We start from the raw sequence: 23478 nt of genomic DNA, 5'->3' as shown, positions 1-23478 counted from the left end.
GCTTTTCATATATTGTTCTTCGCTTATTTACTTTTCCGTTGCTACTGTTACAACTACTACAAAAACCCAAAAACATTTTTACTGTTGCTACAGTTACCATTACTATCATACCACTTTTGCTACTAAATACTTGCTGCAGATACTAAGTTATCCAGGTGTGGTTGAATTGACAACTCAACTGCTAATACTCAAGAATATTATGGCTCCCCTTGTGTCGAATCAATAAATTTGGGTTGAATACTCTACCCTCGAAAGCTGTTGCGATCCCCTATACTTGTGGGTTATCAGGGTCCAGGCTGTCAGTCTCTATGGGTGCGGGCTTCTCCGCTGGCCGCTGGGGCCCACCGACTGATGGGTCCCACCGGCTGCCGGCTTCTTGGTCGACAGGCTGGGCCCACCGCTTGGGGGCCTTGTCGGCGGCTCATTACTATAGCCTCGCCCTAGATGATTTTGGATTTATCGGGGCAAGCATGGCTATAGTACCGCCGCCTGGCGGACGCTTACTATAGCCTTACCCCGTCTCATCTACTTGATGGTGCATAAACTTCCAGGGCTAGGGTTGGCCGGCTGGATGGGAGCCGTCCTTCCCTCGGGCCGACTGGATGGGTCTCGCCGCCTTCTGGTGGCTCGCTGATAGGTAGGGCCCGCCGCCTGCGGGCCATATCGACAGCATGTCATGGGGGCATGGCGGCTCTGCCATGGATGATGTCACGGCCAACATGGCAACAGTGCCACGCCGGGCGGGGGATGGCCGCCTGCTTCGGGATTCGGGGGTGGCAGGCTTCATCGTAGCCACGCCCCGTCTTATCGCCATTATGTGGGTGCAGACTTTGAGGGCGCATGGTGCAGGCCGCCTGCAAGAGGGGGGCCACTCTGGTGGCCGCCTACTAGGAGTCGACCTACTTTGAGGAAGTTTGTGGTGCCTTGCCGCCTTCGAGTAGCCAGCCAAGGGATCAGCCGGCCACTAGAAGGCGGTCCTTCGTCTCGAATGTTTGAGGGCGCAGTCGGCCGATGTTTTTGAAGAGCCACGGGGAGCCCGTTAGGCTACCCGTGGTCATTTACTCCGACACAAAGTAATTGAGCACAACATGAACCAGCGGCAATGTATTCCGCTTCGGCGGTGGATAAGGATACCGAGTTTTGTTTCTTGGAGGACCAAGACACAAGAGATCTACCAAGAAATTGATAAGTACCCGAAGTGGACTTTCTATCAACCTTGTCACCAGCATAGTCTGAGTTGGAGTAGCCAACAAGATCAAAAGAAGACCTCTTAGGATACCAAATGCCAAAATTTGGTGTATGTATTAAGTATCTCACTATCCTTTTCACAGCCTTAAGATGAGATTCTTTGGGGGCTGCTTGATATCGTGCACACATGCACACACTTAGCATGATATTGGGACGGGATGCACATAGATATAATAATGAACCAATCATAGAGCGGTAAACCTTTTGGTCAACCGGTTCGCCATCCTTTGTAAATTCAAGATGTCCACTAGTAGGCATGGGGGTATTCATACCTTTGCATTCTGGCATGTTAAACTTCTTGAATAAGTCCTTGGTATACTTCATTTGAGAGATAAAGGTTCCCTCCTTAGTTTGCTTAATTTGCAAACCAAGAAAGAACTTGAGTTCAGTCATCATAGACATCTCAAAATTCTCTGACATAAGCTTCCCAAACTTCTCACTAAAATGAGGGTTAGTTGATCCAAATATGATATCATGAACATAAATTTGGCACACAAATAATTCTCCATTAACCCTTTTAGTGAAGAGTATAGAATCAATTTTACCAATTTCAAACCCTTTATCAAGAAGAAACTTAGTCAAGCATTTATACCAAGCTCTAAGAGCTTGCTTAAGACCATAAAGAGCTTTGTGAAGTTTGTAAACATGATTGGGTTTCTTAGGATTAACAAAGTCGGGTGGTTGTTTAACATGAACTTCCTCCTCAATTTCACCTTTAAGAAAAGCACTTTTGATGTCCATTTGATATAAGGTAATGTCATGATGATTAGCATAGGCAAGTAAGATGAGAATGGACTCAAGTCTAGCAACGGGGGCATAAGTCTCACCATAGTCCATACCTTCGACTTGAGTGTAGCCTTAAGCAACGAGACGAGTCTTGTTGTGTACAACTTTTCCATCTTCATCTTGCTTGTTCCGAAATACCCATTTGGTTCCAACGACATTGTGCTTCTCATCGGACTTCTCAACCAATGTCCATACTTGGTTCCTCTCAAAGTTGTGTAGCTCTTCGTGCATGGCATTTATCCAGTCCGGATCTTCCAATGCTTCTTCAACCTTCATAGGTTCAATGCTAGAAATGAATGAGTAATATTCACAAAAGTTAACGAAACGAGTTTTAGAGCGAGTAATTCTCCCGGTTTGAATGTCATCAAAGATTTGTTCAACGAGATGATCTCTTGAGACTCTTGCTCGAACTCGTGATAGATTTTGTTTGGGTCGGGGAGGACCATCCTCTTCATTGTCTTGTTCTTCTTCTTGTCTTTCTTCACTGTCGTTGGCGTGATCCTTCTCCCGTGGAGGTGGAGAAGGAGGTCGTCGAGGTTCAGCTTGTTGTACATCCTCGTTCTCATCGTCTTGATGTGTCCCACTTGTGGATGCCTCCAAGTCAACTTGTGGTTCACCTTGGCGTGAGGTTGAGGCTTCCACTTGGACAGACAAGGTGCTCTCCATCACCTCCGTTGGGTGAATCTTGCCGACAGACAAGTCTTGAATTGCTTCCGAAGGATCTTTGTCACCTACATCAATTGACAATTTCTCTACTTGCGAGCCGTTAGATTCATCAAACTTCACATCTACCGTCCCTTCAACCTTTCGGGTGAAATTGTTGTAGACACGGTAAGTGTGAGAGTTTGAGCCATAACCGAGTAGGAAACCTTCACGAGACTTAGGAGCAAATTTCTAACAACGGTGCTTGTCAAGAATGTAACACTTTGACCGAATACCTGAAAGTATACAACTTGGGGTTTGTTACTGTAAGTGCATCTAGTGTCACCCCTAGTTGGTTTTGGAGTATTGGCGACAAACTTGGTTGAGGGACTAATGTGTTTGTGAGAATTGCAGGATAACACAGGTAGTAGTCCCATATTGATTCGGTTTACCTACCAAAGATGACCCCTAAAAATGTGTGAAGACATTGAATACAATGGTGGTCTGTGAAGATATTCACATTCAAGACTATGACTAAAGAAGACATCGCATGAAGACTATGGAGTGCGAAGACATAGTTGTTTCTTAGTTTCCTTTTCTTCTTTGTTGAGTCATAGGAACCACCGTACTGTTAAGTGGGGTCCAAGTGAACAAAGTCAGAGTGACTGAAGTGATGCTCAACCAAATCCTATGTCTTCGAGCAAAGACAATGAGAGAAAATCTTATCGAGAGCCGGATGAGTCAGCTTTGCTTGTAGCCCAAGCTAAGCTGCCGCGTGTGTTCAAAATCTGACCGTTGGACATGTGTCAGTTCCTTAGTGAACCAGGGTCATTTTGGACAAATCAGGTCGGGTTGCCTCCTGGCTATAAATAGCCCACCCCCTACACCATAAGTTGGTGGCTGGTCAGTTTAGTGCACGGACTTTGTCGTTTGAGAGCAACCCACCTCCGAAGCATTTGAGAGAGAAATCTTTGCGAGGACAAAGCCCAAAACACCCAGAGCCAAAGAGTGTTAGGCATCACTGAAGTATTTTTGTCCACGTGATCTGAAGACTTATTACACTTGAGGATTGTGAATCCTCTAGCCAGTTAGGCGTCGCGTTTTAAGATCCAAGAGCCATTGTGGATTGCCGGTGAACAAAGTCTGTGAAGGTTTGGAAGTCTCCCGTGAAGACTTACCAGAGTGATTGGGCGAGACTAAGTGTTCCTATCTCAAGGGGAATAAGTTGAAGACGCGGTCTTCTGAGATGAATCTCAGCCTCCCTAACCAGACGTACAGTTGTCACAGCAACTGGAACTGGTCCAACAAATCCCTTGTCCTCTGCGAGCAACTGGTTCTATCCTTGCTCTCTCTCTCTCTCTCTCTCTCTCTACTTATAGTTTGTCTTCGTGAAGTCTTTGCCCATTTGCCTGATCTGATTGACTTCACTATGTGAAGACCACTTACTGTTTTGCTTCATACTATCTTCCATCTTGATCCATACTACCTAGCTGCCGATAGTCTTCGTGCTTTCACTACATTGCTTACTTGACTATGGCTTGTCTAGTGTAGTCTACCTTCCACTGCATATCAATAGGTTCATTTCTATTGTTTGTCTTCAAAGCACCCATGTTTTGAAGACTTTCATAAAAATCGCCTATTCACCCCCCTCTAGTCGAATACTAGCACTTTCAATTGGTACCAGAGCAAGGTGCTCCCTTGTTCTGTGTGATTCGATTTAACCACATGGAGTTTAGCTATGTCGACTGTAGGAATAATCAAGGTCTCCGCTGCGTGCCCTATCTTCGATGGCACTGATTACCCCTACTGGAAGAATAAGATGTGTATGCATCTTGAAGCCATTGACGTCGATCTCTGGTATGTCATCAATAACGGCGTTCCCAAGGCCGGTGAAGGTGTTACTCCTGCTGATGTCAAGAGGTTCATCCAAATGGACTCACCTGCCAAGAATATCATCTGTGGTCATCTGACCAAAGGGCAGTATGGTCATGTGAGTGCTCTAGAAACTACGAAGCTAGTCTGGGACTGGCTCTCCAAGGTCAACAAAGGCGTCTCAACACAGAGAGATTCAAGGATCAGTGTTCTTCGCAATCTCTTCAACCGCTTCAAGAGAAATGACAATGAGAATGTCCAGCTCACATTTGATCGCCTCACTGATATCACAAATGAGCTTCATGCAGTTGGCTCCACTGAGATCACCAAGCACGAAATCGTCAAGACACTGCTAAGATCACTTGACAACTCATTTGACACCCTGGCCCTGATGATTCAAGAACGTCCTGACTACAAGACTCTCGATCCGTCTGACATACTTGAGAGACTCAACACACATGAGTTCCAGCTATCTGAGAAAAGAGATATATATGGTCCCAACTATGGCCGAACTCGCGCTTTGAAGGCAAAGGTTGTTTCCTCATCTGAAGAAGAATATGACTGCAGTTCTGGTGATCCTGAAGATATTGGAAAGGACCTTGCTATGCTAGTGAAGAAGTTCCAGAAGTTCGCCAAGAAGAAAGACTTCAGAAAGTGTTCAAGATCCAGCTCTAGAAACGATGAAGCTTCATCACGTGATCCCAAGAAGAGAACCTGTCACAAGTGCAAGAAACCTGGTCACTACATCTCTGAGTGTCCATAGTGGGACAATGAGAGAAAGAAGAAGAAGAAGAGTAAGGAATATGATTCTGATGACAAGAGGAAGAAGGAATCCTCAAAGTCTTCTTCCAAGTCTTCGTCAAAGTCTTCATCATAGAGCTCATCAAGCATGGGTCGTGCTTTTGTTGGCAAGGAGATGGATTCAGAGGAGGAGTCTGCATCTGAGGAGGCAGAGGTGGAGTCTGAAGAGGAATCTGATTCTGGAGTAGCAAGCCTAGCTCTAGCTTCTGCATATGTCCCCAAGTCTATCTTCAACACTGAAGACAATGGCCTCATCAACAACGCTGATGCCAAGAATGAGGATGACTCTGCTCCCACCTTCTAATCCATGGCATGTGGTGCCAAGGTAAATTCACGCGATGCTTAGTTTCAAACATCAAGTGAAGATGACTCTGAATATGAATCTAAACCTAGCTACAAAACACTTGCTAAAATTGCAACTGAACAACAGAATGCTATGGAACATATTCAAAAGTTGTTAGACCAAAGCGATGACCTGTTGGATGCGAAAATGACCCAAACTTGGTCCTTAATTGAAGATATTAAAAATCTTCATGTTAGGTATGAGGAACTTGAAAGTCGTCATGAAACACTCTCAACTTCTCATGAAAAGCCCTCCTATGATTATCTTCAAAGGAAGCAAGAGCTTGAGAAATTGAGATCGGCTCATGAAGTTCTTCAAAAGAAGAATGAGTCACTCCGTTCTCAACAGATCGGTTCCGCTCAGGAAGGATTTGAACCACCATGTCTAAAATGTCTTGAGCGTGATAATGATGTATGTGTTGCTGAATGTTCAACTGTTGCTACTGGTGCAATATCCTCAACTACTAATGTGGTAACTAACCCCTCTGCTGAGGATACCACTACTGAAAGGACATGCGATGCCTCCATGTGTGGTTTTGGTAATTGATGACACTCTCTATGGACTAATGGTTGCATTGAGTTATATTTGAAGGATTTGTCCATAGGCTCTTCTTGAAGTCCATGTGTTGGTTTCAAGGAGTTTATGTGTTGACCAAGGTGCTATTAAGGAATTATCCAAAGATTGGTTATGTGAAGTGTTGTGCTTATTGCAAGCATGTCTTGAAGAAGAAGATTGTGTGATCATTCATGTTTACCTTCAAGACATCATCCAAATGAAGAGAGTTGGAAAGATTCAAGGTTGATCAAGACTAAGTCAAGAGTGAATCAAGTTGATCAGCTCACAAAGCGTAGAAGATGTACTGAGAGGGATCAAGTGATCCCATGGTATGGTTAGCATTGTCCATTGTGCTTTGTGTACTAAGCCATGGTCTATGTGAGAGTTCTATGTGGGGTTAGGTACGTGTTCATGGGCTTGCGTCAAAAGGAAGATATCACTCAACCCATGGAGAGGAAACATCAAATGGTGATCATCATCAAGATTTTCGTGTGCAAGTTTAAATGGAGCATCACGAAGAGATCAAATGCTTGAAGCTTGCCATCCATTTTGGTGTCAATGGACTTGTGAAGATGCGCCGAAGAGTGGCTCACCCATAGTGGAGTATGGGGGAGCAATCATCTAGTCTTCATCGACCCAACGCAATCAAGAAAGGTGGTCCATCTTGAGGAGGACAAGTTCGTCATCATCTAGCTCAAGTGGACCATGTGCAAGGCAAAGGTTTTCCCTTGATAGGTTTTCTATTTTACCGGTCTCATGGTGGTAGTTGGGAGACTGGGTTTTAGGATTGATTGCCGTACTATCAAGGGGGGCTCTCGATGGGTAGCTATATCATATCATTAGTAGAGAGCTCAAACCATTGCATCCTTGCATCATATTTCTTGGTACTTGTTTGGTTCTCTTAGTGAGTTTTGGAGCTTATGGTCATCTAGATGACAAGCTAGAGTTCATCGAAAATGGAGTTCACATGCATCTTCTATGATGTTTCCGATGTTGGAGGTTCTGCCAGTTCTTCTTTGTTGGAGGTCACTATTTTGATGCTACTCGTTGTCTTGTATCCAACAAGCTTGAGTTTGCTCAATTCGGAGCTCATTTGCAGAAGTTGTGGCAATTTTGGTTTTCCTTGGAGTTTATTTGTTTTCGTGGTAGTGGCACTTGGGAGGAGTCAGCGGCAGTACCGCCAGGCCTGAGCGGCAGTACCGCTGACAGCCTCAAGCGGTAGTACCGCTGTTCTCATCGGTAGTACCGCTCATGGCCATCAGTGGTAGTACTGCTCCTGTTCTGCGCAGGTACCGCCTCGATTCGAGGGCGTCGCCTCTCGTGTCAGGTTGGGCGGTAGTAGGAGCGGCAGTAGGCGTGGTACTACCGCTCTCGAGCGGTAGTACCGCTCTACCTCTGCTACTATTATTGCTCGGGGGCCTCCTCCTCCTTGCCCCTTCTTTCCAGCCTTTGTGCAAAGCTCCAGCGGTACTACCGCTGGGCCTAGCGGTAGTACCGCTGCCTTGTGCGGTAGTACCGCTCGTGCGCGGACTGAGCACTTAACGGTTGGATTCGGGATCTCCTATAAAAGGGGGTCTTCTTCCCCATTCAACCTTATCCTTTGAGCTTGTGTTCTTCCCCCATTGTTGACCTTCTCCGAGCTTGCTATCTCTCAATACCTCCATGGATTCTTGCTAGTTTTGGCGGGAAAAGATAGAGGAGATCTAGATCCACATTTCCACCAATCACTTTCTCCTCTATGTGAGGGGAACCCCTTGGATCTAGATCTTGGAGTTCTTGGTGTTCTCCTTCTTGTTCTTCCTCTCATTTTCCTCCCTAGCATTAGTTGCTTTGGTGGGATTTGGGAGAGAAGGAATTGGGCACTCCGTGTGCCCTTGCCATTGCATTTGGTGCATCAGTTTGAGTTCTCCATGGTGATACGTGGAAGTTACAAGTTGAGAAGCTTATTACTCTTGGGTGCTTGGTACCGTTGAGCTTGTTACTCTTGGGTGTTTGGGCACCCTAGAGCTTGTTCCTCTTGGGTGCCTTGGCGCCCTAGATGGTTTGTGTTGTTCGGAGCTCAATCATTGTGGTGTAAAGCTCCGGGCAAGCGTCGGGGTCTCCAATTAGGTTGTGGAGATCGCCCCGAGCAATTTGACGGGTACCGGTGATCGCCCCCAAGGGTTTCAAGTGTACGGGTTTGGTGACCGCCCCCAAGGGTCGCCATTTGTGCGGGTTCGGTGACCACCCTCAAGGGCCCCTTAGTGGAATCACATCATCTTGCATTGTGCGAGGGCGTGAGGAGATTACGGTGGCCCTAATGGCTTCTTGGGGAGTATTGTGCCTCCACACCGCTCCAAACGGAGATTAGTATCCGCAAGGGTGTGAACTTCGGGATACATCATCGTCTCCGCGTGCCTCGGTTATCTCTTACCCGAGCCCTTTGCTTATGCTCTTTACTTTGTGGTAGCCATATTGTTTCTTGTCATATATCTTGCTATCACTTAGTTGTTTATCTTGCTGAGCTTAAGTTGTTGGTTCACATAGGTGAGCCTAGTTGTCGTAGGTTTTGTGCTTGACAAATTAATCTCTAGGTTTATTCCGCATTTGTTCAAGCCTAAACCGTAATTATTTTAAAGCGCCCATTCACCCCCCCTCTAGGCGACATCCACGATCTTTCAACTACTACTGCTGATGAGAATGCCAGGTTGAAGACATTACTTGAGACAGGAATGTACAAAAGTCTCGAAGGCATCAGACACTATGTGATGTCCTCAAAAAGCAGATTCTGAACCGAAACCGTAGGAAAGAGGGTGTTAGGTTCGAGAGGAAAATGAATGTTGATGGTTCTTACTAGATGCCTGAGCAGTACCCCAAAACCACATGGGTTGATGCTAAGGGACCTTCAATGGACCCATCTACCTTATCTGGCTTCTCTTGTGCCAACCCAATTATCATTGATGAATCGTTTGATGCAAACTATAAACTGTTCAGGAATCAGAATGCTGAAGTGTTTGCCAGGTACATTGGTACTAACTGCAGGAATGGACCGCCTCTTAAGAAGATCTGGCTACCCAAAAGTTGTATTGAAAGTCTTCCCATGAATGTCATCATGACACCACCCGAGAAGAAGACAAATCCCGGACCAAAGGCTTCATATGGTCCAAAGGCTTCATACAGACAGAGGACTCACCTGAGTCACCCTAACGCAAATGTTTTGCAGGGAAACCTTACTCATACTTTTGAATATGAGCGTGTTTCGTCAAACCGCTATGTTCATAAGTCCAAGAACTTTTCTGCTTATTCTTATGAGTATTACTAACCTCCTGCAAGGCTACTTTCTTGGGCTCCAAAGCCGAAGTTCTCAGATGCTACACTTGGACTCATTGCTTCTAAGCCACCCCTGAAGATGTGGGTGGTTAAGAAAACTTAAATCTCTTTTTGGAGGGTAAGATCTCCAGCCGGAAATCAAAGGCGTCTGATGCTTATGCTGGGGACCTTAAACATCTTGTGGGATGCAAGATAAAATGTCCAAATGGTCTTACTATGTATTTCGCCCCAGGATTCCTTGACAATCATCCTATTTATCCTAACCAAGATCTAAACTTTCATGTTCCTCTAGTTCGTCAAATGTTTCTGCTTCACAACTCTCCTGGTGAAGCCTATCCCCCAAACTGTACTGTAGGGTATGACACCAAAGGCTTCAGAAGGGATTATGGATAGTGGCTGCACCAACCATATGACTGATGACCGAAGTCTTCTGATGGATTCAACTCTACGCCCGTCTGACAAAAGTCACATCACATTTGTTGACACTAGTAAAAGCAAGGTATTGGGTCTGGGTAGAGTTGCAATCTCAAAGGATCATCACATGGATAAAGTGATGCTTGTTGAATACCTTGGTTTCAACTTAATGTCTGTCTCAATGCTTTGTGATTTGAACATGATTGTGATTTTTGGAAAATATTGTTGCCTTGTGCTTATGGAATCTGGCAAGTCTCTAGTCTTTGAAGGGTATCAAAAAGATGATCTGTATATGCTAGATTTCTTAGCAGGACCACAGTTGGTTGTATGTCTTCTAGTAAAAGCTTCAGAGTGCTGGCTCTGGCATCGAAGGCTAGGACATCCTGGCTTGAGGAACTTGTACACTCTCGCGAAGAAGAAGAATGTTGTGGGGATCGAGGGCGTCAAGTTCAAGAAGGATCATCTGTATGGTGCTTGTGAAGCCGAGAAGATGACTAGGGCCAAGCATCCCTCGAAGACAATCGTGATGACATCACAACCCTTCGAGCTGCTTCACATGGACTTATTCGGCCTACTCATTACTCTACTCTTACTACCACTGCTTGTCTCTACGGCTTCGTCATTGTTGATGATTACTCAAGATATACATGGGTGCATATAATCCTCTACAAGACTAAAGTGCAGGATGTCTTCAGACGATTCCCCAACCATGCCATGACGAACTATGGCATCAAGATCAAGCACATCAGAAGTGACAATGGCACAGAAGTCAAGAACACCGGCCTCGACACTTATCTTGATACACTGGGCATCACTCATGAGTTTTCAGCTCCTTACACACCTCAGCAGAATGGCATCATGGAGCGGAAGAACAGAACCCTCATTGAGATGGCTCAGACGATGCTTGATGAGTACAAGACTCCAAGGAAGTTCTGGCCTAAAGTTATTGATACTGCATGCCATGTCATCAACCATGTTTATCTTCACAAGATTCTAAAGAAGACATCATATGAGATGCTAACTGGTAAGAAGCAAAACGTCAGTTACTTCAGAGTATTTGGTGCTAGGTGCTGGATCAAGGATCCACATCACACTTCAAAATTTGCACGAAAAGCACATGAAGGTCTTGGATACAGAAAGGATTCGCACTCCTATAGAGTCTTCAACCTCTTTCACTATAAAGTGGTTGAAACTGCGGATGTGCGGTTCGATGAGACTAACGGCTCGCAAAGAGAGCACCTGCCAAATGTGTTAGATGAAGTCCCTCCTAGTGAATCTATCAAGCTCATGGGTATTGCAGAAATCATACCTTCAGAAGCTCATGCTGAAGAAGAAATCATCATTGCACCAAATCAACCCGAAGACAATTCTCAGCCTGAAGTCAATGCTGAAACTGAAGACAATGATCCGCAAGGGCAAAATCTTCATCCAGTTCATCCTCGTGTTGCAAATGAAGTATAGTTGAGAAGATAATTGATAGCATCAATGCACCTGGTCCACTCACTCGTTCATGAGCAACACAACTAGAAAATTTCTGTGGGCACTTTGCATTTGTCTCTATATCTGAACCCAAGAAAGTTGTTGAAGCCTTTATGGAACCTGAATGGATTCAAGCTATGCAAGAAGAGCTTCATCAGTTCGAGCTAAACAATGTATGGGAACTGGTCAAGCGTCCTGATCCTCGCAAGCATAATATAATTGGCACCAAATGGATCTATATCAACAAACAAGATGAGCATGGTCAAGTTGTTAGGAACAAGGCTTGTTTAGTTTCTCAAGGTTACACTCAAGTAGAAGGAATTGACTTCGATGAAACATTTGCTCCTGTGGAAAGGGTTGAAGCCATTCGCATACTGCTAGCCTATGTCAACCATCACAACATCCTTCTGTACAAAATGGATGTGGAGAGTGCCTTCCTCAATGGCAAGATTGAAGAAGAAGTGTATGTTGCACAACCACCTAGGTTTGAAGATCCAAAACATCCTGATATGGTATACAAGCTCAACAAGGCACTATATGGCCTCAAACAAGCTCCTCGCACTTGGTATGTGAGGGAGTCCTGGATAAGGGGGTATCCGGACAGCCGGACTATATTCATCGTCTGGACTATAGAAGCGTCAAGATACAAGACTCAAGACTTCGGCTCGTGTCCGGATGGGACTCTCCTTTGCGTGGAAGACAAGCTCGGCGATCCGGATAGTATGTTTCCTTCCTTGTAACCGACTCCATGTAAACTCTAGCTCTCCGGTGTCTATATAAACCGGAGAGGATGGTCCTTAGAAGGCTGATCACAATTACAATCATACCATCATAGGCTAGCTCTTAGGGTTTAGCCTCTACGATCTCATGGTAGATCTACTCTTGTACTACACATATCTTCAATATTAATCAAGTAGGAAGTAGGGTTTTACCTCCATCAAGAGTGCCCGAACCTGCGTAAACATTGTGTCCCTTGCTTCCTGTTACCATCAGCCTAAGACGCACAGATCGGGACCCCCTACCCGAGATCCGCCGGTTTTGACACCGACATTGGTGCTTTCATTGAGAGTTCCTCTGTGTCGTTGCTTCGAGGCTTGATGGCGTATTTAATCGTCAATAACACGGTCCAGGGTGAGACTTTTCTCCCCGGACAGATCTTTGTGTTTGGTGGCTTCGCACTGCGGGCCAATTCGCTTGGCCAATTGGAGCAGATCGATAGCTTCGCCCCTGGCCACCAGATCAGATTCGGAAACTTGAACTACACGGCAGATGTCCGCGGAGACTTGATCTTCGACGGATGCGAGCCTGCGCTAGGAACACCGGACAGTCATGACGAGCACGGCCTAGACCTGCTGTCGAACAATGCTTGGGACATCATCCCCGAAGCAGCCCCGGATCTACATCCAGGGCAGGTTGCGTTGCCTATGGACGGAGGGCTGGACCCCGCCCCGCAGGCCGCACACTCATCGGCGGTGGAGCCGAACACATGTCTCACCTCTGTGGAGGCCTGTAACCCTGGGCCCCTGGACTCATATCCGGCTGTTGGTCCTGGTCCGCACACTCTTGAGCCAGCGGAGCCAGGATGGGCTCCGGTAATGGAGTTTACCGCCGCGGACATCTTTCAGCACTCACCTTTTGGCGACATGTTGAACTCATTAAAGTCTCTCTCTCTGTCAGGAGGCTTTGAGCCAAACTATGTCCGGCTTGAGTGGGAAGCAGGCGATGAAGGAATTCGCTGCCCACCCACCGCCCACTTTGTCGCCATGATCGATGATTTAACCGACGTGCTCGACTTCGACTTCGAAGACATCGACGGTATGGAAGACGATACAGGAGACATACAAGAGCCACCGCTCACAGGGCGGTGGACAGCCACTTCTTCATATGATATATATATGGTGGACACTCCAAAAGAAACCAATGGCGATGAGGCAACAGCGGCTAACCCCTCCAAGAAAAAAGCAAAGCATGGGCGTCGCCAGCGCCGCTCCAAGCCCCGCCAAGGCAATACCGGCACCGGAGACGATAATAATCCAGACGGTGCCGACGATGAATACAACCCCGAACGGCCCGCCTTCGAGCAGGCCGAACAGGAAGGCAGGCATGACAGCCCAGATGAACAGGCGACGGATGGGTATCCGGAGGAGGACAACTACATGCCCCTGTCCGAAGACGAGATTAGCCTCGGCGTCTATGAGTTCGGCGTACCCAAAGACCTCGCAGAGCAGGAGCGCTTCAAGCGCCGGCTTATTGCCTCTGCGAGAAGCCTGAGGAAGAAGCAGTAGCAGCTTCAAGCTGATCAAGATCTGCTCACAGATAGATGGACAGAAGTCCTGGCAGCCGAGGAATATGGACTCGAGCGCCACACGGCTGACCGACCGCCTCGAGGTCGGGATAAATCGATATATCAGCCCGAATACCAGCCCCCACCCCCGCGTCGGTTTACCACAGCCCGGGGCAATACTCAGGACCTGCGCGATAAACTAGATAACGCCGCAGGACAACCAAGATCGATCTACGAATCACGGGGGCGCGCCGCAACACATGACGATGACCGTCATACCGGATAGACTAACAGGAAATCCGACCGGGCCGAATACAACCAGTCAGATGTAGCCGGATTGCGTCGTGCCGTAGCCTAGCACAGAGGTGCCGCACACCCCCTCTACTTCACCAATGAAGTGATGGATCATGAATTCCTAGAAGGGTTTAAACCCGTAAACATCGAATCATACGATGGCACAATAGACCCTGCGGTATGAATCGAGTATTTCCTTCTCCACATTCACATGGCCCGCGGAGATGATCTACATGCCATCAAGTATCTTCCCCTTAAGCTCAAAGGACCTGCCCGGCACTGGCTAAATAGCCTGCCCGCAAATTCCATTGGAAGTTGGGAAAATCTAGAACATGCATTTCTTGACAACTTCCAGGGCACATATGTGCGACCTCCGGATGCTGATGACTTGAGCCACATTACTCAACAACCCGGAGAATCAGCCAGGAAATTCTGGACTCGGTTCCTAACTAAAAAGAACCAAATAGTGGACTGTCCGGACGCCGAAGCCCTGGTGGCCTTCAAGCATAATATCCGTGACGAGTGGCTCGCCAGAGACCTCGGCCAGGAGAAACCAAAGTCCATGGCAGCTCTCACGACACTAATGACCCACTTTTGCGTGGGCGAAGACAGCTGGTTGGCTCGCAGTAGCACTACGCCACATTCTGGAACTTCAGATGTCCGGGACAATAATGGCAAGCCACGGCGCAACAGACACAAGCGACGGAACAACGGCGATAACACCGAAGACACGGCGGTCAACGCCAGATTTAGCGGATCCAAATCCGGTCAGTGGAAGAAGCCATTCAAACGCAACAATCAAGGACCATCCAGTCTAGACTGCATACTGGAGCGCTCGTGCCAAATTCATGGCACCCCGGACAAGCCAGCCAACCACACCAATAGAGACTGCTGGGTATTTAAACAGGCCGGCAAAATAAACGCCGAAAACAAGGACAAGGGGCTGCACAGCGATGATGATGATGATCCCCGGCATCCGAACACGGGGGGACAGAAGAAATTTCCCCCCCTGGTGAAAATGGTTAACATGATCTACGCCACCCACATACCCAAGCGGGAACGGAAGCGAGCACTATGGGAGGTATATGCGATGGAGCCAGTCGTCCCCAAATTCAACCCATGGTCAGCTTGTCCGATCACCTTTGATCGTAGGGATCATCCTACTAGCATCCGCCACGGCAGCTCAGCCGCATTGGTCCTAGACCCAATCATCAACGGATTCCACCTCATGTGAGTCCTTATGGACGGCGGCAGCAGCCTGAACCTGCTTTACTAGGATACAGTGCGAAAAATGGGCATTGATCCTTCAAGGATTAAGCCCACCAAAACCACCTTTAAAGGTGTCATTCCTGGAGTAGAGGCCTGCTGCACGGGCTCTATAACACTGGAAGTGGTCTTCGGATCTCCGGATAACTTCCAAAGCGAAGAGCTAATCTTCGATATCGTCCCTTTCCGCAGTGGTTACCATGCACTGCTCGGACGAACCGCATTCACTAGATTCAATGCGGTACCACAGTATGCGTACCTCAAGCTCAAGATGCCAGGCCCGTGCGGGGTCATAATAGTCAACGGAAATATGGACCGCTCTCTCCGTGCAGAAGAGCACACTGCAGCCCTTGCGGTCGAAGTACAATGCGGCCTCCTCCGGCGAACCACCCATCCAACGACGACAACCTCAAGCTCCGTCAAGCGAGGGCATAACACCCCGCAACAGGATCAGCAGGCACGCCAGGAGCACGACTAGTAGTCCGGCCTCCGCTCAAATCTCATCAAAGCAGCATTCGTGCCACGCGTACACAATTACGCACTCAAAATACCATGGGCACAGGCGGAGGCGTATCAGTGGCTCAGTCAACAGTACGGTATCGCTTCATAACCTATCCATTTATCCTTAAGGACATTGCTTTAGTGCAGCTTCTCTAGAAGAGCCGGATTGTCGGACCTGCACAGGATAAGAAACCCAGGAGGCAACAGGCTTTGGGCACAGTAGGAAACACCCAGGTGGAATCTATTTACGATTGTTGTTCCTGCTTTATCTATATGTACATAGCCCGCCCCTGGATAGGATATGTCAAATAATCCTATTTGTCTCCGCTTAATGCATACATTATAAACATACGCCTAAACGTATTATTCATCAATGGGAGACCATGTATAGTGTCAGCTTACTTGTTTTTATTTTGAGCATTTTTTATAAATGTCTATTTGATTTTTGCATCCGTACACTTTGGTACGCTTAGTTTGCCAGGGGCTTCTTATGGCGCCCCACAATATGGCAAGTCAAGTCCGAACACTCTGAACAGTGTGGCACCCCAAACTTATAGCATTATATGCATCAGCTCCGAATCATGTCTTGGGTTACAGTTGGGATAGCCCGGCTCCCTTGTTTTGGTGCCTTACGTTCTGTTAATTCGGCTAAGGTAGCGCACGGAGAACTACTACGATTGTGCCCTGGTTTTTTCGAACGAGCACCTCAGTAGAGAAAGCACAAAACTGTCCGGCATGATATGGCGAGAGCTGGTCGCTGTTTGAGAGGCCTTAAAATCCTTAAAGATTTTTCTGCTTTAGGCGATAATTCGGCTTTGTCCGATATAGGCGTGTATAGCGCCCCAATTCGGCCTTCCGTATTCTAGGGGCTTCGCCGAAATTTAAAATTATAAACTTCTATGGCTAAGTGAAGGTTGTAAAGCCGTATAGTCTGATTGCCTTGTTCGCTACGCTGGACACCTCCTTAAGGTACCAAACATTTGGGTAAAAAGTGTCCGGGTTTTCCACGAACACCCCAATACTATTTACACGGGGGCGGAAGTCGACGACTAGCCTACTTTCGGAATTTGATAAATAGCCGCACAGAAGGTCATATTTTAAATAACAAAAGCCCTACATAGCGCAAGTAACTTCGTCTTTAAATTACAAACATGACAGATGTGAATTCATTCAAAAATTATGTCTTCCGTACGTTCATCGGCCACGAGGAAAGCACCCTTAATAACGCCATCATAATACTTCTCGGGAACGCGATGCGGCTTGCCCTCTGGCGGCCTGTCCTTCACCAGCTTCTCCGCATCCAGCTTTCCCCAATGCACCTTCGCGTGGGCAAGGGCCCGGCGGGCACCCTCAATGCAAACGGATCGCTTGATAACTTCCAGTCGCGGACAGGCATCCACCATCCGCTTGATCAGGCCGAAGTAGCTGGTGGGCGGAAGCTCACCAGGCCATATCCAGACTATGAGATCCTTCATAGCCACTTCGGCCGCCTTGCGGAGTTCGACCAACTGCTTCAGTTGGTCACTCAGAGGCGTTGGATGTTCGGCCCCAGCATACTGGGACCAGAACAGCTTCTCTGTTAAGCTCCCCTCCTGAGCACGGTAGAACTCCGCGACATCTGAGACGCTGCGTGGCATATCTGCGAATGCCCTTGGAGAGCTCCAGATTCGAGTAAGTAAAATAAATGCCTCCTCCACATGTTTGCTTTGCATAAAAAATTTCTTACCCGCCACTATATTTTTGGCCTCCTGGATCTCCTGCTATGCCCTCTCGGCTTCGGCCTTGGCGTCTTTTATATTTGTAAGGGCCTTCGCAAGCTCGGCCTCTTTTGCTTTAAGCTCATGCTCCGCGGACTCGAGCCTCTTGCCGAGCTCCTGGAGCTCTTCTTGTACCTCGCCCATTCGGGCCTCTTGCTTTTTGCGCTCCTTGAGTTCCAAGGCCGCTTTGTGTTCGGCCTCGGACAGCGCCTTCTTGAGAGACGCCACTTCGGTGGTGGCCTCTGTTACCATATCACAACATTTCGCCGTTAGCATAATCAAATGTTATTTACTATTCATTATATGAGAGACGGGAATCATTCACCTTTGCTCTCTTCGAGCTGCCTCCTCATGAGGCTGAGCTCTCCCTGTGCTCGCTCTAAGTCCTGCGTTAGGCTGGCAATTTCGGCCGTGCGAGCAGCAGAGGCCAGCAACGCCTGTTTATTTACATTCAAACTTATTGTTAGACTCCTGCGGATTATAATTGACCCTCCGTTTGGTTTTTCTTTCCGAACACCAAACAGAGTATCAGGGGCTACTACCTAGAGGGTGGTAATTTCACACATTTTTACTTACCTCAAAGCCTGTCAGGAGGCTGGTGTAGGCTTCGGTTAGTCCGCTCTTGGCGGACGAAACCTTCTGAATCACCGCACTCATAAGAGTATGGTGCTCTTCATCTAGGGAAGCGCCTCGAAGCGCTTCCAGCAGACAATCTGGCGCCTGGGGCGCAACGGAAGTCCTTGATACAGACGGCCCTCCCTCCATAACGAGGGGCTGCCCGCCTAAGTCCGGAACCACTGAAGGTTCCGGAAGAGTGTTCGGCTGAGAGCCCGGCTTGCAGTGGCCCTCATCAACACGATCCGCGGGGACCTTGAACCCCGTGAGTCTGACGTCTGGGACGCCACCTTGAGGCGCCTCCAGGGCCACCTCCGCCATCGCCGGGAGCCTTCGGGACAACACCTCCGTGTCGTCCACAGGCCGAGGAGACGTGGCCGTCGGGAGTGAGTTCATTGCTGACTCACTTAAGGACTCGTTCGAAGACGACACTTCGGGATGGGCCCTGGCCGGACTGCATACAAGTCCGGCATTATAAACAAAACTATGAAGCGAAATTACGATTGAGTGCGGATACTTACGATCGTGCTAGGGGCTTCTTCCTGGGCAGCCACCCTTCCTCGCTATCGGCGGCGTGGCGGAGTAGTCCAGAAGGGACACCTTTCCCTTCTTGGACGTCCCAGTCTCCCCCACCGGGGTGGCCTTCCTCTTCTTCCCTCCCCCGACGCGGGGAGGTGGCGTTTCTTGTTGTTCCTCCCCGCCTCCGCGGGAGGAATCTATCTCGTCGTCGTCAGTCGACAAGGGTATGACGATCTTACGTCGGGGGTCTCTCCTGGTCCCCTGGTTCGTCGTCTCAGGCCCCCCATCTTGTTCGGATAGGGCGGCCTCTTCTTCTTCTCCTTCTTCCCCTTCGGGGGAGGAGTCTTCCTCATCCTCTTCGGAAGAGGCTTCTGGCGCAGCCTTACGCCGGAGACTCTTTCGTGTCCTCGGGGCCTTCTTGTTGGCCTTCTTATCCGGCCCCTTGTAGGGCGCCGGAACCAGCATCTCTGTCAGGAGAGCATTAGCTGGGCTTGCCGGCAGTGGAGCCGGACAGTCAATCCGCTCCGCCACCTCCACATAATCCTGAACAAATAGACACAATCACTTAGGAATTCTCCATGAATATATCGGGGAGAACCGAGCCCGGTGACGGTCTGAGAACTCACCTGGGTAGGGTGCCGCGTGGCGTGGAGCCCACGGTCCTCGGTTATGAGAGGAGATACTTCAGAGGCCTTGAACAACACCTTCCATGCATTTTTGTGCTTCATGCCGTAGAGCCTCTGGAGCGTCTGGTGTTTGGCTAGAACGAACTCCCACAGATTGAATGCCCGCCTTTGGCACGGCAGAATTCGGTGAATGAGCATGACCTGGATCATGTTGACAAGATTGATTTTCTTGTCCTTCATTCCCTTGATGCAGGTTATGAGTCCGGTCAGCTCGGTAGATTCGCCCCAGGACAGGCCCTTCCGTTCCCAGGAGGTGAGCCGCATAGGGGTTCCGGATCGGAACTCGGGGGCCGTCGCCCAGTTAGCGTCGCGCGGCTCGGTGATGTAGAACCACCCCGATTGCAATCCCTTCACGGTTTCCGCAAAGGAGCCGTCAAGCCAGGTGACATTAGGCATCTTGCCCACCATGGCTCCTCCGCACTCCACTTGCTGGCCACTCACGATCTTCGGCTTGACGCAGAACATTTGCTGCCACAAGCCGAAATGAGGCTTGATGCGGAGGAAAGCCTCGCATACAGCAATGAATGCCAAGATGTTGAGGACAAAGTTCGGAGCTAGATCTTGGAAGTCTAGCCCGTAGTAGAACATGAGCCCGCAGACGAAGGGGTGGAGTGGAAACCCCAGTCCACGGACGAAGTGGGCAAGGAACACGACCATCTCACGGGGTCCTGGAGTTGGAATGACCTGCCCCTTGTCTGGTAGCCGGTGCGCTATATCTGCGGCCAAGTATCCGGCCGCTCGGAGATTCGCAATCTTCTTATCTATCGCGGTGGAAGCCACCCACTTGCCTCCTGCTCCGGACATGACTAACTGTGCGAAGAAGACCTGGACTAGGGCGCTGGAGCTCGAGGGGGCAAGAGTATGCGAGGCAGGAAGAAGGTGTGGGTAAAAATGAGGAACTCTTATCCCTTTATAGAGGCGACGAAAGCGGTGCGCCTCCCCACTAGCCTGTTGAGCATCGCTTACTTCAAAAGCGCCACGATTGATGGCACGGGGGACTACCCATACCCTTATTGTTGAGAATCCCGTGATAAGGGGACATGATCTCTACTTTGACAAGACGTGTCAAGGAAACCGCCTCACAATACGCGCTCTGGCTGGTTGTAAAGAGAAAAACGGTTCGATCTGATCGTATGACATATCACGTCGTCTAAAAAGTAGTCAGCTAAAGTATCATTCTCTCTATGGTGGTATGTGAAGATTATCTTGCAGATCCGAACACAACTTGCGTGTTCGATAAATAACCTTGGAGTATTCGGAGGAGGAACCCGCCTTGCAATGCTGAAGACAAAACTGCGCACCGGACTCATCGTCATTGAAGCCTGGTTCAGGGGCTACTGAGGGAGTCCTGGATAAGGGGGTATCCAGACAGCCGGACTATATTCATCGTCCGGACTATAGAAGCGTCAAGATACAAGACTCAAGACTTCGGCTCGTGTCCGAATGGGACTCTCCTTTGCGTGGAAGACAAGCTCGATGATCCGGATATTATGTTTCCTTCCTTGTAACCGACTCCATGTAAACCCTAGCTCTCCGGTGTCTATATAAACCGGAGAGGATGGTCCTTAGATGTCCAATCACAATTACAATCATACCATCATAGGCTAGCTCTTAGGGTTTAGCCTCTAGGATCTCGTGGTAGATCTACTCTTGTACTACACATATCTTCAATATTAATCAAGCAGGAAGTAGGGTTTTACCTCCATCGAGAGGGCCCGAACCTGGGTAAACATTGTGTCCCTTGCTTCCTGTTACCATCAGCCTAAGACGCACAGATCGGGACCCCCTACCCGAGATCCACCGGTTTTGACACCGACAGTATGACACACTCAAAGACTTCTTGAAGAGCAAAGGCTTCAAACTTGGTTCTCTAGATCCGACACTCTTCACGAAGACATATGACGGTGAAGTGTTTGTGTGTCAAATCTATGTGGATGAAATTATCTTCGGCTGCACTGACAAAAGATACAGTGATGAGTTTGGGCACATGATGCAAGAGAAATATTAGATGTCCATGATGGGTGAGCTGAAATTTTTCCTTGGTCTTCAAATCCGTCAGCAGAACAATGGCATCTTCATATCACAAGAGAAATACCTCAAAGATTGCCTGAAGAAGTTTGGAATGCAAGACTGCAAAGGATACACGACGCCAATGCCAACGAAAAGTAATCTGAGCTCCGACGACAATGGTAAAGAATTTGATCAAAAGGTATACCACTCCATGATTGGTTCTTTACTTTACTTATGTGCATCTAGGCCAGATATAATGCTTAGCGTTTGCGTGTGTGCCTGATTCCAAGCGGCACCAAAGGAGCCGCATCACCTAGCGGTGAAGCGAATACTTTGATATTTGGCTTACACCCCAACAATAGGATTATGGTAACCAAAGGGCTCAACGTTTGATCTGATTGGATATTCTGATGATGATTATGCTGGTGACAAGGTTGATCGCAAGTCCACTTCAGGAACATGTCACTTTCTCGGTCGATCTCTTGTCTGTTGGTCTTCAAAGAAGCAGAATTGTGTATCACTCTCCACTGCCGAATCTAAATACATTGCTGCTGGTTCGTGCTGTGCTTAGCTTCTATGGATGAAGCAAACTCTCAAGGACTATGGCATCAACACAAAGAATGTACCACTCTTCTGTGACAATGAAAGCGCCATCAAGCTTTCCAAGAATCCAGTTCAGCACTGAAAGACAAAGCACATTCAGATCCGTCATCACTTTCTCCAAGATCATGTCAACAAAGAAGCTATTGATATCATTCATGTAAACACTGAAGAGCAATTGGCAGATATCTTCACTAAGCCCTTGGATGAGAAAAGGTTTTGCAAGTTGCTGTGTGTGCTAAATATCTTAGAATCCTCAAATGTCCTGTAATTGGACACACATCCTAACGCTTATGCATGTTGATGACTTAGATGTGCAACACACGAAGTAACGTATATCTTCAATCAATGAAGACTTACCCTCTAAGTGTGAATACATTAATGTGAAATTTGACTTTGGAGTGCCACGATAATTGTGCATCGTGTCTGGGTCTAATACTTCCTATACGGTGGGTGAGGGAGTCCTGGATTAGGGGGTGTCCGGATGGCCTGACTCCCGGACTATGAAGATACAAGGTTGAAGACTCCGTCCCGTGTCCGGATGGGACTTTCCTTGGCGTGGAAGGCAAGCTTGGCGATACGATATGAAGATCTCCTCCCATTGTAACCGACTCTGTGTAACCCTAGCCCTCTCCGGTGTCTATATAAACCGGAGAGGTTTAGTCCGTAGGGCAAACAACAATCATTCCATAGGCTAGCTTCTAGGGTTTAGCCACTCCGATCTCGAGGTAGATCTACTCTTGTACTACCCATATCATCAATATTAATCAAGAAGGAGTAGGGTTTTACCTCCATCGAGAGGGCCCGAACCTGGGTAAAAACATCGTGTCCCTTGTCTCCTGTTACCATCCGCCTAGACGCACAGTTCGGGACCCCCTACCCGAGATCCGCCGGTTTTGACACCGACATTGGTGCTTTCATTGAGAGTTCCTCTGTGTCGTCGCCTTTAGGCCCGATGGCTTCTTCGCTCGTCAATTGCGATGCGGTCCGGGATGAGACTTTTCTCCCTGGATAGATCTTCGTATTCGGCGGCTTCGCACTGCGGGCTGACTCGTTCGGCCATCTGGAACAGATCGAAAGCTATGCCCCTGGCCATCAGGTCAGGTTTGGAAGCTTAAACAACACGGCCGACATCCGGCAGGACTTGATCTTCGACGGATTCGAGCCACGACCGGGCGCGCCGCACTGTCACGTTGGGCATGATTTAGCTCTATCATCGGACAACACCCAGAGCGTCGCTCAGATGTCCGCTCCGACCATTAGCTCGGAGCCCACTGCGCCAGTCGGGGATGGACGGTTGGACGCCGCCCCGGAAACTACAACCTCTACGGCGATAGAGCCGGATACCAGCATAGTCCCTCGCAAGGCCTGTGACTCCAAGGTGTCGGACTCCGATCCGGACTCCGTAAATCCTGCACCTATTCCGATTAAGCCCGATTGGGCTCCGGTCATGGAGTTCACCGCCGCGGACGTCTTTTAGCACTCGCCTTTTGGTGA

The sequence above is a fragment of the Triticum dicoccoides genome, chromosome 2B, assembly GCF_002162155.2.
Source record: "Triticum dicoccoides isolate Atlit2015 ecotype Zavitan chromosome 2B, WEW_v2.0, whole genome shotgun sequence".
Taxonomy (NCBI): Eukaryota; Viridiplantae; Streptophyta; class Magnoliopsida; order Poales; family Poaceae; genus Triticum; species Triticum dicoccoides.
Note: the sequence above shows the minus strand (reverse complement) of the source record.